We start from the raw sequence: 13,095 nt of genomic DNA, 5'->3' as shown, positions 1-13,095 counted from the left end.
ACAGTTTTTTTAGTCATTATATTTTCTCATTTGCATTTGTGTCAGTCAAAGCTGTATTCTCTGAACTTACAAAAACTGGCTTTGTTCTGCAAGTTCAGTCTTGGAGGAATTTGGGGTTGAACGATCTGCCCCTGCAATTTCCACATGTCGGCATCAGGTGGCAGTAGAGTGACATATGTTCTGAGCAGCTGGTTAACAGGGGTTTCACTGGTGACCTCAGTATGAGTTTCTGAGCCAAAATATCAGACAATAACATGATACATTGATTTTAAAAAAGGCAATACAAACAGAAGAAAATTAACTTCATAGAAAATACAGGACTCTCATGTACATTTTTCAAGTGTACTTTAGCATAACTAAGCTAAAATGATGGTCATGATATTAAACTTGCAAAGACTTTATTTCTTGTTTCTTATTTCTCACAGGACTATTCCTAATACACCTCTTAATTGCTTTCTTCAAGTAAGAGAGTTCTCTCCTTCTCATAGTCTAGACAAACGTGTAGCCTTTCTGGTCAACTAAAATGACCTAACATTAACTTTTCACTTTAGCTTGCTAAAATTCCTTTCTTATTCCTAATATTTATGAAGAGGGGAGAAATTGTAAACAATTATCTTTTCAACCTATTCCAATCTTGTGTTCATGAGTTAAGCTACACATGGTATCTTGTCACTTAGAATTCCTTCCAAATTTTCTTTCCCAAAATAACACAGCTTGGGAAGGTACCTGACCTATTCTGCATACAATAGTTCTATACTTAATTAACAGTCTTGTTTAGTATCTGGGTTATCAAAGATGACTCCCAGAAGGAAGCCAGAAAACTGAACCAAAGTGAACAAGACTTGGGTAAGTTTCTGTTACTTGTATAAAGAGAAGTGATCTCATGCATTGTCCTCTTTCCCACCAACAGGGGCTACAGACAGAAGGAGAAAGGGATTTCCTACATCTCTAAGTGAAGATGTGAAGAAGCCAAGATGGCCTTACTTATAAGGTAGGATACATCTGGTGTAATGATGTTGCTTGATCTCTGTCCTGCGGGCATTGTGTCATTGTAGACACCATTAGGGCCCTTTGCTTCCTGATGCATTTTGTCTGGAATCACCAGTGTCAGTGGGACTAGAAATAGTGAAATGTTCCTAAGTTTGGGCTCTGAAATCATTTCAGAAAATTAGAAAATAAAATGTGCAGTTAGTTTTTTGTCCCACCCAGGAACAAATTGTCCCTGGAAGGCTGCTTCCAGTTATAGGTAAATCTGGACCTACAGCTCTTTCTAAAACTTCCATTATAGTATCTTTTGAGTTTTTTTGTTCTCTTTCTATACCGACTTCAATAAAATGAAAAGACATTGCACACACACGCATATGTGTATGTATATATACGTATCAGTGTAACTCATAGCTTTATTTACATCAAGGAAGTATATAAGAGGCATATAAAGATATAAAAATAAAATGAGCTATTCATTTGTGAAACATTCATTGAGCACCTACTGTGTGTCTAATGCTATATCAGGTGATATGCCATCAAAGATGAAAAGAAACCTACTTCCATAGGTTTGCGGTCTCCTCCATGCAATACCTATTTTAGTTTTCAGAGAGCAATCGAGCGAGTGCATGCATGGGGGCGGGGAAGGGCAGAGGAAGAGGAAGAGAAAGAATCTTAAGCAGGCTCCATGCCCAGCACAGAGCTGGACATGGGGCCCTGTGCGGGGCTCGATCTCACCTTCCTGAGAACATCAACTGAGCCGAAACCAAGATTTGGACTCTGAACAGACTGAGTCACCCAGGCACCTCCATGTAATACCTATTTTAAAGTGCTGAGAGTAGCCTAACAAGAGACTTAAAATATTACTGAGGCTTTTGGTTTTCCTTTAATTCTCAATTTTTAGAGGTATGAATCACTGAGCCATGTAACAGCTCTTAGTTTTTACTAGAATTTATCTTTAATACAGAAAAGTTAAGAGAAAATCTTTCACCTGCTTTGTGGCTCATACCCCAGAATGGGCAACTTTCTGGACATGGCAAATCTTCTTGTAGTTTTCCTAGGATGTTTTTTTTTTTGCCCCTGGGTAGGACAAATCTGGCAGAATTTCCTCACTTTGCATACCCCCCCAAGTTCTTTTCCATTTAGCAAACCTCACAACAGTGCTAGGAAATATTATTTCTATCCTCATTTTATAGAGAAATGAACAGAAAACTGGTGCACAATGTGGATTAATAACTTGTCCCAAGGTTACAAAGCTAGTAAGTGCTAGCAAGGATCCAAACACAGCCTCACAAGGTTCCAAGATCTGCATTTTTAACCACTTCTCTCTACATTTCTGTTTTTTTTTTTTTTTTTCTTTCCCCAAGAGAGTGAGAGAGCCCAAGTGGGGGTGGGGTGGGGCAGAGGGAAAAGATAATTAAAAAAAAAAAGGACTTTATTTTCTTATTTTAGAGAAAGAGAGCATGAGCAGGGGAGGAAGGGTAGTGTGAGAGAGATTATTTTTAAAGATTTTATTTTAGAGAGAGAGAGGGAGTAGCAGGGGCAGAAGGAGTGGGAGAGGGAAACAGAATCCTCTCAGACTCTGTGCTGAGGGCAGAGTTCAATGTAGGGTTCCATCTCAGGACCTGATATCACAACCTGAGCCAAAATCAAGAGTCAGAGGCTTAACCAACTGTACTGCCCAGGTACCCCTATCTTTATGGTCTTAACTGAAGGGTGAGAGAGTGCTCATGGTAAGAAACACATCCCTGGAGCCCCTGGGTGGCTTAGTCTAGGCATCTGCTTTTGGTTCCGGTTGTGATCCCAGGGTCTTGGGATCCAGCCCCCCATCGGGCTTCCTGCTCAGTGGGAAACATTCTTCTCCCTCTTCTACTCCCCCTGCTTTGTGTTCCCTCTCTCGCTGTTTCTCTCTCTGTCAAATAAATAAATAAAATCTTAAAAAAAAAAAAAAAGAAACACATCCCTTATTTTCGAATTTCACTTCAATTCTACGGATTAACTCAGAGATCAGCATACCTAGGTAGTGGCTTAGGCACACTGGACTCAGAATTCTTATGAACTTACTATGGAGTAGAGGAGATAGACATACCTGCACGTAGCTATGCTGAAAGGCAGAAAGAACCCGCGCTGGACAAAGCTGTGAGTAAACTCTGTCAGCACAAAAGAGGAAGCAAGAGCGATTTGTCCAGACTTTAGTGTTGGAAGATCTCACTTGGAGACAACTGTTGGTTCTAACCGTGTTAGAATTTTTGTTGCCCCTGTTATTTGGGATAGGCAATACTCACTCTATCTTGGGATAGACTATCCTTGCTGGATAGTCTTTTCTCCCCTATTAGGCAATGATAGAGGGGCCAATGTCTATCAACCACCAGCAAATTCATAGATTTGCACTTGAGTTGACGTTTTGGTTCTCAACCTAATGGCTACAACTTTATTCTACTACCTTTATTTGAACCGAAGAGTATCAGGACCTCATCTTCTCATTGTTGGGTGCCTGTGAACTGGCTTACATTGAGTTTGAGCTCTTTTGGGGCAGAGGGAGAGCCTTCCAGCTGAAAGCCACAGACCCAGCCTGGGACCAGGCATTCACATGGTAGGTACTCAAAAGCAAATGTTTATGAAATGAATACGTTGCAAACAGTTAACCCTGTCAATGAGGGGAAAAAAAAAAAATCTCATCACCTGTTTGTCGTATTGCCCAGTCCAATATACTTTTGACATCCTACCCTCCTAATGAGGACAGAAACTGTTCATTAAATAAATTAACCATTAAGTTGAGAGCACGAATGTCAATATAGACACAGGCTGTTAATTTGCCAGTCACTGATGCATCCAGTGCCTGAAGGACCTCAGACCCTGCACATATGTTAAACAGCAGGCAATTGAAACATGGCTGGGAGGGGCTAAACCAATGCGGGGCTCACACAATTCGATAGAATTATCCAAAATGTGATACTCTTCCCTCTTGAAAGATGGATACTCCTTGGCATCAAAATTTGCAGCTATCTAAGTGATTAGGCCTGTCTCTTCCCTTTGACTGTTTTATTTCCATTTTCAAGTAGATTGTGCTATTTCTTACTTGTAATTTGGGCTAATGTTGCCTTGAAATAAGAATATGATAAAGAAAAGGGGAAGAAATCTTTGATCATTCGTCATACTGTGGAAAATCTGACAGTGGCTTTTTATTAACAGATGGGACCCCGGAGAATTTCTCCCCCTGATCTTCCCCCAGTGCTCTGTCTAACTGAGTAGAGGAAAACAGCTTAGCAGGGACCTGGACAGCTGCCGAATGAAGCCATTGGCATTTCAGTGAGTCAGTGAGGCTAAAATCTCTGCCATGCTCTGAGGTTTTTTTTGTTTTTTGGGTTTTTTTTTTTTTTTTTTTTTGGTGGATGTTGCTCTTGTAGGCTGTAGGAGCATACATAGCAGTTGAAGGATGATGGTAGTAGTGACATGTGGTGGCAAAAGCACTGGTCTTGGATCCAGGAGGCTTGAGGTCCAGCTGGTTCTGCCATAACCAGCCTTGAGAATCTGGAGGGAGTCCGTCCCTTCTCTTGGCCTCAGCTTCCATGTTTGTAGCATGCATGGATCAGAGTAGATAATCTCCTGGGTCTTACTCAATTCTGACATTCAGTAGTCCTTCTTGCCATGGAGAAAATAGAAAAGGAGCTTAAAAAGATAGGTCTGGAAAGTTCTTGCTTGGGAACATACACAACTGTTATCTGAGAAGCGGAGTTTTTCCAAGTGTGTTTGGCCAATATGAAGGTGGGGGAGAGGCCCACGGGGAGTATGGAATATGAAGATGTCTTTGGAAATGCATTTGGGAAACTGTTCATGTTCCTCCCCCTTCCCATACCTACCCATTCCCCACACAAATGTTAAAGCAATCTACCTAAAACATGAATTCATTAATATATTTTTTTCCTTTAGAATTGTAAGTGCAGTCAGGGCAGGGACCACAATTTTCTGTATTCCTTGTACCACGGTACCACAATGCCTTGCCCTGGACAGAAGCTCTATTAAAACTTGTTGCATGCATATTGAAAAATGTTCAGTGGTTAACTATAGAGATCAGATTTCATCCATAAATTCCTTTATGATATTGTCCCAGTTACCTCTTTACCTTCATCTTATAAAACCCACCTGAAGATACTCTTCCCTCCAAGTGTGCTACATCGTCCATATGACATTATACTATATTCTCCCAGGCTACTGTAATATTGATCATTTCTGTACATGTTACATTTGCCATGGATGCTTTTCTCTGAGTGTTCTTCTAGTTAACTAGTTCATCAAAACTCACATCAAATCCTGTTTACTCTGGAAAGCCTTTTTTGATCTCTCTCTCCCATTGTGACTTAAACGTGTTTTCACCATGTTTCTGTGGTTTTCAGCGCATACTCTACTTATCATGATATCATGCAGTTATTACCATTCCTGGCACACTGTCTGGAATATACTAGATGCTCATTTAATGTTGATTTAATGAGTGATTCAATGCATTAAGTTCTCTGCTCCCATTCCAGGTTCACATTGTGTCCACATTTTCTTTATTCCTTTCATGCACGAGGTCCCAGGGTCTCAGCTTTTTCTTTGTCCTAGGGTTCTACCAGTCCTCAAAACTTGGCTATAGAGTAGAAGTCCATTTTCTCCCCTCATGCCTCTTTGTTGGCTCAGTGAAAAGTCCACAGGCCCTTTTTGTGTGATGTTTTGACCACTTCATGGAAATAGAAGATAAAACTATCCAGTGGATTCTAAAAACTCACAGTGGCTTTCTCCCACTGTCCTCTTCATCCCTTTCTGTGATGATAACTGGAATCTCAGCTAGACTTTTACACTCTGATTCATGCTCAGAGCTGGAGTTCCCCAATCCTTTTGATGCCTTTGACCTCACCTTTACATGTCTTATGAACCCCAGTCTTTGTGATTGGTACCTCTTGGGGCTGAGGATATGGTGAAAGCTACCTATTGCTGCATAGCAAACAAACCCAGAACTCAGCAGCTAACAAACTTTTATTATCTTGCAAAATTTCTGAGGGTTATGACTCCAGAAGTGGTTTGGTTGCATGGTTTTGGCTCAGGGTGTCTTATGAGCTTTCAAGCTCTTGGCTGGGGATATAGTCTCAGCTGAAGGGTCCTCTTCAAGCTCATTCACACAGTTGTTGGCAGGCCTCAGTTCTTTGCAGACTCTTAAACTGAGATCCTCATTTTCTCACTGGCTATTGGCTAGAGACCTCTCTTAGTTTCTTGCCATGTGGACCTCTCCATAAGGCAGCTTACAACATGGCAGCCAGCTTCCTCCAAAGTGACATAGCATCGTTCTGCCATATGTTAGAGGTCATACTGACTCAGTCCTGGAACAGTGTCAGAGGGCACTACCTAAGAGAGTGAATACCCGGAGGTGGGTGTCATTGGGAGTTACCTTGGAGACTGGCTGCCATAGGCAGAATTGGGGCATTTTGTTTTGGTGGAAAGTAACATTTTTGAGAACTCCCCACCTGGGATGGTTTTCAGTTCAGAGAGCCTCTGGTGTATTTGGGAATGATTTTTCTCTATGCATTTCTTTACTGATGTTTTGGAGTTTAAATTCAAACTCTTTTTACAATTTTAGATACATCATTTCAGCTGATGCAACTTTTGACTATTTGGAAGAAAGATGAGCATCCCATAGAATTAGGAGTGTAGAATGCAATCTTGGCCTTAAGCCATCATATTCCTAGACTGCAAATGGCAAACTAGAATAAGTTTCTAATTTCTGCTTTATAAGGAAGGCATTATTTACTGCACACTGAAGGTAGGTGTCAGGAGGGCAGAGAAGTGCCTAAGGCATGTTGAAATATAGATTTAAAAAAAAATAAAATCACCTGCTTTGTGGTTACTTCTATGGTTTATAAGGTGTACTTATATATTATTCACAGAGTGATTTTCTAATTCGTTATCATAGAAATCATTAAGGAAAAATGGCTGCTGTTCTTCAGGACCAAATAAATACATTGACATGACAGGAACATTTCCGAGGGAATATATTTTGGGGTCAAAGGGTCAGAATGTGTGGTTGGATCGGCATACAACCATGAGAATGTAAGGTCTCTTGGTCCATGCAGCTCTGCCCTGTTCACAGCTCAGCTACTGGACAGTGGTTTTTAAAGTAACACTCTTAGTATCCTAGGGTTTAGGGAGTGGAAAGAGAGGTAGTGACGGCTAAGGCTGGTTCTACACGGGGAAGTTTCCAGCCACTCCTCCTTCTACCCTTTCTGCAAGCAGAGTACCTCTACATTTTTTATATTAGATTCCTGATAACTACAATATCATTTTGAGAAAAGATTTAGCAGCTTCAAAAAAAAAGGCATCTGAAAGCCTCCAGCCTGGGAGACAATGTAATTGAAACATCTCTGAAAGATATCCCCGAGCGCATGTGACTTTTTTGATAACCAAGAGAGTGAGCGGAGAGATCAAATGGGTGGTTTTGCCTCAAAATTCTCCTTTGGGGAAACTGAATCTTTTTTTTCTGATGATGTTGCTTTTGTTCAAAATGCTGTTTAACTGTGAAATTTACTATCAGAAGACTCAGGATTGATTAACACCTGCATCTTCCCAGGGAGGCTTTGTGATCTGAAGTCAGAGGTGGAGCATAGTCAGGGTTTCTCAATCGTGGCACTATTGACATTTTGGGCTGCATAATCCTTTGCTGTGGGGAACTGCCCTGGGCACCGTGGGATGTTTAGTTAATCTTTAAGTCGCTTTTAAAGGCTGGATTCTGGACTCATCCCTGGCCTCATCCCAAAGATGCCAGTAGCCCCCTACTCCCTAAGAGTGACAATCAAATATGTCTCCAGACATTGACTGAGGTTCCCTGGGGGGAGAAGTCACCTCTGGTTGAGAACCACCGGTGTGGTGGGTAAAATGGATGACTAAAGGGCCCTAGAACTGTATTTGAATGTGAGGCACTGTCATTACTTTTCATGTGATTGGTTCAGAACCAGCTCTGAAGGCATTCTCCAAAGAGAAGTGCCAAGGTGTTTTGAATAAAGCTCTGGCTTTGTTGGAATGAGTGTCACATCTCCCAACATAAATTCCTGGAAGGTAGGAGTCATGTTTACTTGCACTGTTCTAGTTGTAAACTGGGCCTGGTTCATTTTAAGTTTGTCTTGTTCCCTACCAAGGTGTCTCCCTCACCCAAGGAGAAACTGAAGTAGAAAAAAAAAAGAAAGTATGGTGCTCTTGGTCTCTGGTAATTCTGTTAGTAAAATTTGGGAGGGAAAAGTCAGGGAGAAGCTTTGTTTTGATGTCTGGCATTAATGATCATATTTGGGATTAGTATAGATTGTTACCTTGCTTCCTCCTAGGAGTTTCCTGGATGTCTCCTTCTTCCCAGATACAGATGCAATCTCCTATTGCTATGGAATCATAAAAGAGGTTTTGTTGGCTTACCTGACACTTGCACTAAGTTTGCATCCCCTCTCCCCACCCCCCAGCAAGTCTCCAGGCACAGGCATGAGCACTGAGAGCAACAGCAAAAAAAAAGCTTTCTTGAAAAGCATTTGCCCCTAATGGATTGCAGCTGTAACAGACGACGCCCTCAATTAAAACACCCCGGCTTTGGGCTCTGCCCAAATGAAGAGCCCACGTGCTGACCTTATGATCAGTCACCTTGGGGCCACGGAGGGTCGAGGGGCATCTGTTTGAAATTTCCTGCCACAACAGTGCCATTCGCAGAAATGGCCACGAAGCAAACAAGGGCGGTGTGGGCTTTCTTCATCAGATGGCTCCTCCAATTTTTCTTTTTTTTTTTAATTTTTGGAGAGAGGCATACAGAAGAAGGTGAGTGCTTGGTGCTGAGCACTAAGCCTCTGTTAGGAAAGAAGACCCCAAACGGCATGTGCTGCTGGAGCTGGGCTGTCCCTGGAGGAGAGGCCCGTGTTCCCTCTGTGGGGACCAAAGGCAAGAGCAGAAACTCCACCTGCCAATGCAGGTCCTGCGACTTACTGAAGCCCCCAGAACTCGTGTGAGGAATAAATGGACAGAAAAGCAGCATTTGTATAAGTTCGATGCTGCTAGTAGAAAGGGCTGGGTATATATGTCTAGAGTAATAAACTTTTACTTTTTTTAAAACTTTTTAAAATTACCTTTGTTATAGGATAAGACCTTCAAAAGGTGGGGTTGCTAATGATGCCTGCCTGATAGGGTACAGGATGCAATAATCTGTGGATGTGACCAGAGCTTGGTACCTAATAAATGGTGGATAAAGTGATAAAAACAGTATCATCATCATCATCATCATCATCAATTTTTAAAGATTTTATTCATTTGTTTGACAGAGAGAGAGGGAACACAAGCAGGGGGGAGTGTGAGAGGGAGAAGCAGGTTCCTCATTGAGCAGGAAGCCCGATGCAGGGTTCGATCCCAGGACCCTGGGATCATGACCTGAGCCGATGGCAGACATTTAATGACTGAGCCACCCAGTCGCCCTGATCACCATTATTATTATTAATTGCGTGGGGGCTATTACATATCCCTGTACACCCAAAGTGAAGGACAGAACCAAGGTAGAAATTGAGATGATTTAGGCTTTTAAGAGAATTGTAGCTTCAGTTACTTATTTTTAGACAAACTGTTAATTATCTGGATAATTCTCTCTGCCCTTGTATTAGCTCCTTGTGGCTGTGTGACAAAGGACCACAAACTGGGTGGCTTAAAACAACAGAAATTTATCCTCTCAGTTCCGGAGGCCAGAAGTAAAAAATCAAGGTGTCAGCAGGGCCAGGTTCCCTTTCATTTACCTCCAAAGCAAATCCTTTGCAACAACCTGTGTCCTTGAGGGCAGAGCAGAAGTGTGTTGGGAGATGGTAAAGGCCAGGGCTAGCACGGTGATGCTGGGCAAGATACCTGGCAACAGTATTACCTTGTACTTATTGAGACTTAAGAAATTCTTTCCCGTGGAAGGGAGGGGTTCACTGAGAGTCTCTGAGTGGGGATGACAGGCTTGGTCACAGATTGCATACAAGGGCTGAAGGCCGGAGAGTGGCTGATGATGACGGATTTCTTGCTTGAGAGGCCAGTGGTGTTACTGACAGATTTGAGGAAGCTGGGAAGGTAACCCATGCTGGGAAAGCAGCTGGTGAATTTGCTTTTAAAGACTGGAGTCTGGCCTCATTAAAGTATAGGAAGCTCCTCCCCCATCCAGACAGTCCCCAAGACTCGCCACCACCATAGCTATACTATTGTGCCACGTGTGTGTTTGGGGGGAGGGTGGGTAAGGTGTCAGACGTTGAAATCTCTAGGACTGTCAGTAGTCGGACAATCTCAAGCTCTGTTTTTGGTAGGTCTGCGGAGCAATTTCTACCGGCTATTTAAAATGATGTGTGCAGCTTTGAATGATTTATTATTTTCAAAGCTAGGAAAATATACAACTTCTTAGGCTTAGTCAATAATTAGTGAATAATAAACTCCGCCAAAGAACTTCTATAATTTTTCAAGTACCAAATGTTTTACTTCTTAGATATCTGTTTTTCTCCATCATTGACTGCTATTCAACCATTTAACTAGTTAATATGAGCACCCAAAGTAAATAAATGGAGACCTTTTAACCCAGAGACTTTGAGTGACAGCTTGAACTAAACCATCAGTCTTCCCCCAAAAGAAAACACAAAAGCGACCCTTAACTAAGTGAAATGCGGGCATGTTTTGAAGGTCAGGTAATTTATTTTTTTGAGGGAGCGGAAGAGTAAAGAATTAAATTTTATTAATTACATGTATATTTTCAGTCCAATTTAGTTTTGCAATACTGAAGGACTGCAGAGAGTGACTCAAATTATTATAAATTACAGAAGAGGTCTAGACATGGTGAGCTTTCTAAATTAAAGTTGTTTTTCTCTACCTCCCAGGTCTTGGTGTTCTGTCCATAAAAATGTTTTTCTCTACGATAGTTTTGCACAATTTCAGGACTTCATAAACACCTGAGAAAAAATACATAGTTTTTTTTTTTTTTTTTCTCTCCAGATAATTTGGCCTTGAAATGGAAACCCTGTCACATGAACTCCGGCTTTGCACAGTCCAGGAAAATAGGCTACTGAGATATCCTCTGCAAACTACAAACACGCTCTTGCATGTGCACGATGACACACATATGTGCACTCAAGTGACACTTGGGAAAGAAAATGGCTGGCATGAAGGCTGAGCAGTAGAAGCGGAATAAAAGCCCCAGACATACTGAAGAAAGCTCCCAGAGGCAGGCTGCCTCATCAGTAAAACACTTGTCATTTCCTCACTGCAATACTGAATTGCTCCACTGTTCTTACGAGATTGCATATTCATAGAATAGACTCTTCCGTTGGAAATATTGCTGCTCCATCCATGCAGGTTTTCATTCTGCCTTCTCATTCGTCCTTTCCCAAAACGAGTCATTGGAAGTGTGGGCTGTGATTCCACGTTTGGCTGTGTTGAGGCATCAGCCATGAAGGGATGTGAAAGGTGCTTCGTCCGGAAAGGAGATGCATTTCCGGCGGGAAAGAGGAAGGAAGGATTAAAAGCAGGAGGCGTGCCTGGTTTGCCAGTCCGCTCCCTGGTGTTTCCTCAGAAGGCAATATCACTCAGAAGAGCCCAATTAATGGGCATGCCCACTGGGCGATTGCTGAGTGTTAAGACATCACTGAAACTTTGGCAAGAGTGTGCCCGTTAATTCAGATCATTACATGTAGCCAGAGAAGAAGACAGAGCCTCCCAATGGAACTGTGAAAATAAAACGCCTCCTCTTGCCCATGAAATAAATGCTGGACAGAAAGGATATCAGTCAGAAGTAACTCCAGATTGTTGCCCACGTGTCTGGATGCCACTCGGCTGGTCCACTCACTTTTCTGACCGCTGCCGGTGACAGGGCACGGTGGCAGCCCAGGGGCACCCAGGGCAGGAGCTGTGGCCTGTAGGCACTTCTCAGTTGTGTCCAAAAGGCATGTTTGGCTGTAGTGCCCACCTTCCGGAAGTGTCATTCTAGTCTATTTTACATTATCTAGCATCATTAAATAGCAATGACTATTACCATGCTTTTCTCTAAACCTGTGTCTTTGTTTCTGCCTAGAATAACTGATGGTGATTTCCTGCCTTTCGAAATCCTGGTTCTGTGTTCATGCTTCTGGTCTCACTCCTGGCTTCTCTCTCACCTGCCTATGAACCCCATCCTTCCCTCCTCCAGTCTGACCCCCTCCTCCAGCCCCCCTCACGCCACCTGCTGTCCCCATCTCCACACATGCCCCACTGTAGGTAGGATGGGTTCACATATGGGACAGAGCTTCGCTGGTGGCCTCTGGCCAGGATTCCATTTTAAAAGAGTTCCCTCCAAACCTTGATAAGAATCTGCAAGAGTAAGAGTGTGAGTTTTAAATAATTGTCTGTATGGCTAAAACTCTATGGGATTTTATATAAACTATGAACAAATATTTCCACTGGGAAACTTAAAAAAGAAATAGTCCCCGATTGGCCAGTCAGGAGGAAAAAAAATGCATTCTATTGTGTTTAGAGAACCCTAGTAAATTACAGCAGGTCTGACCTGCTCTGGAAAATCTGAAAGGGCCTGCTGGCCTCTGAGTTAGGTGGGTCTCCCTGTCCCAGGACCTCCACCTCTCTCAGCTTCTAATTAGGCTTCAAGGCAAGCATCACCCCCAGGTCACAGAGCAGTTTAAAGATGCAAATGGTCAGAAATCTTCCAAAAGTTTGCTTCTAAGAGGCTTACAAGGTAAACCCCGGTCTGTGCTTAGACATATTCCTAGAAAACTCTCACTCAAAAGAAAAAAAAAGGTTTTATTGGTATATTTTCAGGGGGTAACAGACCTATGAATGGAAAGGAATGAACCATTATCGAGCTCACTTTTATATGTATTTATTTTGTTTGATCTTTATCAAAAGCCAACATGTGGACATGTGTTAGGGAGTCTCAGGGACATCCTTGACTGGCAAGGATGACTGGCAAATGTAGCCTCCCTGAGTACCCAGGAAGAAGAGCGTCTGGGATATTTGATGAAAAACTAGTGATCACTGTTACAGGTGCTAAATGGTAGACTTTATTATTCCTGTTTTACGGGTAAGGAAGTTAAGTTATCCAAGGTAACTCAGCTAAGT

General features: G+C 42.3%; 1 long non-coding RNA gene across 1 annotated transcript; it reads left to right on the top strand.

Annotated features, from left to right (window-relative positions):
• Positions 1-912: 912 nt before the first annotated feature.
• On the top strand, positions 913-12,327 carry LOC131828184 (uncharacterized). Its single transcript, XR_009352274.1, has 3 exons — positions 913-991; positions 10,984-11,343; positions 12,059-12,327. It is a non-coding gene; the product is annotated as an uncharacterized LOC131828184 (long non-coding RNA).
• Positions 12,328-13,095: the final 768 nt, after the last annotated feature.

Source organism: Mustela lutreola, chromosome 3, assembly GCF_030435805.1.
Source record: "Mustela lutreola isolate mMusLut2 chromosome 3, mMusLut2.pri, whole genome shotgun sequence".
NCBI lineage: Eukaryota > Metazoa > Chordata > Mammalia > Carnivora > Mustelidae > Mustela > Mustela lutreola.
This window is presented reverse-complemented; position numbering and strand designations above follow the sequence as displayed.